A 5,852-nucleotide genomic window follows, 5' to 3' on the forward strand; every position below is an offset into this window, starting at 1 on the left:
AAATTTCAGGATTTCCTTTTTTTCCTAGGGTTGAGTAATATTTTTCTGTATGCACATACCATTTTTTTATCTATTCATTTGTTGACAGACACTTCAAAACAAAGATGGTAGCAAGGGACAAAGAGAGAGACTATATAATAATGAGAACGAACCAACAGGAAGATATAACAATTGTAAATATTTACACACCCAACATGGCTGCACCCAAATACTTAAAGTAGTCAATAACAAACATAAAATATGAAATCAATAGTAATTCAGTAACAGTAGGGAACTGTAACACACCACTTACATCCATGGACAGATAGTCCAAACAGAAACTCAACAAATAAACAGTGGCTTTGAATGACATACTGGAAGAGATGTATTTAGTACATATATTCAGAACACTCCATCTTAGAACAGAATATACATTATTTTCTTGTGTACAAGGAAAATTCTCAAGAATCAATCACACATTAGGCCACTTACTTGAAATCATTTGAAAACTAAAGTATCTTTTTTCCTGAAGCTCTGCAAAGTAATATAAATTACTTAGGGTAAAGAAATAACCATAATAACTCATGCATAAACAATCTTTGTTCTGTTGCTCTATGGACCACTCAAAAGATCAGAGACATTTGAACTATAAACAAGGAAGATCAGTCAAGTTGACACTAGCTGTCCTCACTCTATCCGAAGATGTTTTAAGTCTGACTTCTACAAGTCTTATCAACTGGCTACCCTCAGAGCTCAGAAACTGGCTTAATATTTGACCTAAATATCAACCATTGTTTTTCTTTTGTTTCCATAGAAATGTCCCTTATTTAAACTTAATTACTTGAACCATAGGCCTAACTTGGAGAATAAACTTGCATCGCTACCTCTGAAGTGAGTTTGACTAAATTAATATGTAGTCCTAAGTGAGACTAGATCAAAGAGATGAAACAACTTCCAGCTCAGTTTTTAATGTGTAAAAACCCCAAGGATATTTCATATGGGGGAACTGAAAGTCCTCTCCCCATAAGGTGTCATTTTGATATGTGGATTATTTTGAACTGAAAGCACTTGAGACTCTTCAGGCTCAAGAGAGCTCCCCTTAAATATATAGAACAATCTAAATTGGGGGTCTTCCCAGAATGAGGGTTGTTAGCTGAAATGAATTTTATCTCAGTGACCCATCGGTATGGTAGGACAAGCATCTAATTACCAAACAACTGCTCTTCTTAGTGCCCTGTGAAATGCATTCCTTTCCTCTGAAATTCCAGACCCTTATCCTCTTCTTCTTAGTTCAGAATGACCATCTTTGGAATTTCCATGTCTATGTGAATTCCCTCTATATATACTTATTACAATTTCTTTTTCCTGTAATTTGTCTCATGTCAAATTGATTCTGAGTCCAGCTAGAAAAACCTTTGAGGGGACAAGAATCCTTGCTCCCTTATAAGCCATGTCTAGTAATGCACTATGCAATTTTAAATGTCTCCAGAACTGGGACAGCCACTTTTTAACCATCAAAGAAATATAACATTTTTATCTAAAATTATATCCACACGTGTCACCTGGGTGGCTCAATGGGTTAAGCCTCTGCCTTCAGTTCAAGTCATGATCTCAGGGTCCTGGGATCGAGCCTTGCATCATCAGGCTCTCTGCTCTGGGGAGCCTGATCCCCCGCCCCCCGCCGCCTGCTTCTCTGACTACTTGTCATCTCTGTCTCTCTGTCAAATAAATAAATAAATAAAATCTTTTAAAAAATAAAATTATATCCACACAAATTCTCTTTCTTTCTTCTTTCTTTCTTTCTTTCTTCTTTCTTTCTTTCTTCTTTCCTTCCTTTCTTCCTTCTTTCCTTCCTCCCTTCCTTTCTTTTGTTGCTATTGTTGTTTCTGTTTTGTTTTGCTTTTGGTTTTTGTTTTGTGTGTGTGTGTGTGTGTGTGTGTGGTTTTTGTTTGTTTGTTTGTTTGGCCTATGAGTCTTAGTTATATTTTTGCGACTTCCCTAACTGCTTTCATTTTTCCCTCTTTATGGTTCTATACCTCTCACAGATGTGATGAAAATGCCATGTACTGACTTTTTGTGCTTACTACTAGTAATAATTCTGCAAAATTTCATGTTACTAGTACAGGTAGTACATTATACAGATAAAATACCTAGTGTCTAAAATAGGACTGTCTGAATTTGACTCTTGGCTCTGCCATACACATAACTGTCTCATTTCCTTCATCTGTAAAATGAGGACAGCACACACTTCAGCAGAACATATACTAAAATTGGAACAGTTACAGAGAAGTTTAGTATGGCTCCTATGCAAGGATTACAGAAAAATTCATATTTCATGTTCCATATTTTTTGGATAATAAAGGAGGGCATGTGATGTAATGAGCACTTGATATAAGACTGGTGAATCACTGAGCTCTATCTCTGAAACTAGTAATACATTATAGGTTAATTAATTGGATTTAAATTAAAACATAAAGTAATAAAATAAAATAAAAGGGGACAATCATAACACATGTGTAAGTCTTAGAAGACTAAACATACGTGCTCATATTAATGTTAATTTTGAGCTGCAGAATATAACAAAGAACATGTGTTTCTCAAAGGAAAACAGTTCCTGGTATAAATATATAAATTAATTTTATAAATCGTATAAATACCATGATATTATATCTGTGTGTGTGTGTGTGTGTGTGTGTGTGTGTGTGTGTGTATAGCCATTAAAGTTTTGTAAAATCAACTACAGGTTATTTTTTTAAGATTTTATTTATTTATTTGACAGAGAGAGAGAGAGATCACAAGTAGGGAGAGAGGCAGATTATATTACAAAGCTATTATGGTAAAAATAGAACAGTGCTGACACAAGAATAGACACATAGGTGTTATACACAACTGATCAACCACTAAATTCTACCCCTGAAACTAAGAAAAAAAAAGGAAAGAACCAGAAAACCCAGAAATGAACCCACAATTATATAGTCAATAAGTCACTGGGAAAACAGGAAGAATACCCAATGAGAAAAAGACTTTCTCTTCAACAAATGGACAGCAACATGAAAAAGAATGGCCATTTTTCTTACACCATACACAAAAACAAATTCAAAATGGATGAAAGACCTAAACATGAGGCAGGAAACCATCAAAATCCTACCACAGAATACATGCAGTAACTTCATTGACATTGCCCATAAAAACTTCTTTCTAGATATGTCTCACGAGGCAAGGAAAACAAAAACAAAAATAACTATTGGGGCTACATCAAAATACAAATCTTCTGCACGGTGAAGGAAACAATCAATAAAACTAAAAGACAACCTATGGAATGGGAGTAGATATTTATAAATGACATATCCAATAGATTAGTATCCAAAATATATAAAGAACATATAAAACTCAACATCCCATAAAGGAATAATCCAATTAAAAATGAGCAGAAGAGAGGAATAGACATTTTCCCAATGAAGACATACAAATGTCAACAGACACGTGAAAAGACGTTCAACATCACTAACCATCAGGGAAATGCAAATAAAAACTACAATGAGCTATCTCCTTACACCTGTCAGAATGACTAAGATCAACACTAGGAGCAGCAGGTGTTTGCCAGGGTGTGGAGAATAGGAAATCCTCTTGCACTGTTGGTGGGAATCCAAACTGGTGCAGCTACTTCGAATAACAGTATGGAGATTCCTCAAAATGTTAATTACACTACTATATATTTACCAAAAAAATGCTAAAATGCTAATTCAAAGAGATACATGAACCCTGATGTGTATAACAGCATTATCTACAATAGACAAATTATGGAAGCATTCCAAGAGTCTACTGACCGATGAATGAATAAAGAAGAGGTGGTGTATATATTCAATGGAATGTTACTCAGCCATGAAAAAATGAAACCTTGCCATTTACAACTATGTGGTTGGGTACTATTCTAAGTGAAATAAGTCAATCAGAGCAATACAAATAGTATGTGAATTGACTCATATTTGAAGTCTAAAAACGAAACAAGTGAGCAAAGGAAAAAAAGGCAATTCAAGAAACAGATTCTTAACTATAGAGAATAAACTGTTGGTTACCAAAATAGACGTGAGTGGAGGGATGTGTTAAATATGTGATGGTGGGGCACCTGGGTGGCTCAGTGGGTTAAGCCGCTGCCTTCGGCTCAGGTCATGATCTCAGGGTCCTGGGATCGAGTCCCACATCGGGCTCTCTGCTCAGTGGAGAGCCTGCTTCCCTTCCTCTCTCTCTGCCTGCCTCTCTGTGATTTCTCTCTGTCAAATAAATAAAATCTTTAAAAAAAAATATGTGATGGTGATTATGGAATACACTTATTGTGATGAGCATTGGATGATGTATGGAAGTGTTGAATTACTATATTGCACACCTGAAACTAATAAAACACTCTGTACAATCTATACTGGAAATAATTTAAAAAATAAAATAAAGGAATGAAAAAGAAACAGGAAAAAAAAAGTTCAAGCGACCAATAAGCAGATCATTTATCAAAAAATGTAAAAGTGGAGTCCCTCAGGGAAACTAAAATAATAGAATGGAAAAAAAAAAACTTATAAAACAAAAAACGTTTTCAGAAGTAAAGGAGTTAAATCCCTTCATAGAAATGGTACACTATGTCTAAAGGAATATTGACATAGTACAATATACAGTGAGATATATCCTAGGAAAATTATTGTACTTCAATGATAAAGAAAAGTGCATTCCCTGATAGAAAGGAAAAAAAAATAAGATTCAAATTTAGGCAATATAAAATTTAAAAATTCATGGGCACCTGGATGGCTCTGTGGGTTTAGTGTCTGCCTTCAGATCAGGTCGTGATCTCGGGGTCCTGGGATCAAGCCCCACATTGGGCTCCCTGCTCAGTGGGGAGCCTGCAAATAAATAAACAAATAAATAAATAAATAAAAATTTAAAAATTCAGAATTATGACTGAAAAATTCAAAATGTCAATGACAAAAATTAAAGAAGACTAAACTTCATTATGAGCCATGTTGAAAGACCCAATATCCTAAATGCCTAGTCCCTTCAAAATAATCTATAGTTTCAGTGCAACTATAGCAAAATTTCAGAAGAAATTTTTTGTTCAAGAAATTTGTAAGCTGGCTCTAAACTGCATACAAAAGTGAAAATTGCCAAGGATAAATAAACAAAGACATCTTATAGATTAAAACTTTATTACCACACTACCATGATATTAATTAAGAGAGTGACAAGAGCTCAAAGACCAATAGACTTACAGAGCAAAACAGAGTCCAGACACTGATGCATACCTGCTTAGTCCTATGGCAATTCCAGATCAATTTTGTATCCAGATAGAACTAAAAATTATTGGACAACTACCTCAACCATACAGAGAAATCCACTTAAGGAGTATTGTATATGGAACTTATGGAAAAAAAAATTCTAGAATATACAACTGACCCCTGAACAGCATGGGGATTATGGGTGCTGACTGTCATGCAGTAAAATAACTGTATATAAGTTTTAACTCCCCAAATACTTAGCTATTTATAGCCTACTATTACCCATTAGTCTTATAGATAACATAAACAGTCAATTGACACATATATTTTATGTTTTATGTATTATATACTGCATGTTTACAATAAAGTTAGCTAGAGAAAATGAAATGTTATTTAAAAAATCATAAGGAAAAGAAAATATATTTACAATACTGTGCTGTATCAATAAAATCCTCATATAGGTGGGCCCATGTAGTTCATTCCTGTGTTGTTCAAGGGTCAACTGTACAAAACACATTAATGGCTTTTGCTTAAGCAAATATTTCTGTTAAGCCAAGCATAAAAAGAATTGACCAGAAAGGGAAAAAGATATAAATTGTACTACCAAAATTAGAA

General features: G+C 34.3%; 1 non-coding gene across 1 annotated transcript; it reads left to right on the forward strand.

The window, feature by feature from the left end:
* Positions 1 to 2,219: 2,219 nt before the first annotated feature.
* On the forward strand, positions 2,220 to 2,329 carry LOC123935698. The gene has a single exon (XR_006816977.1). It is a non-coding gene; the product is annotated as a U6 spliceosomal RNA (small nuclear RNA).
* The last annotated feature ends 3,523 nt before the right edge of the window (positions 2,330 to 5,852 follow it).

This window comes from Meles meles, chromosome X (genome assembly GCF_922984935.1).
Source record: "Meles meles chromosome X, mMelMel3.1 paternal haplotype, whole genome shotgun sequence".
In the NCBI taxonomy this organism is placed as follows: Eukaryota; Metazoa; Chordata; class Mammalia; order Carnivora; family Mustelidae; genus Meles; species Meles meles.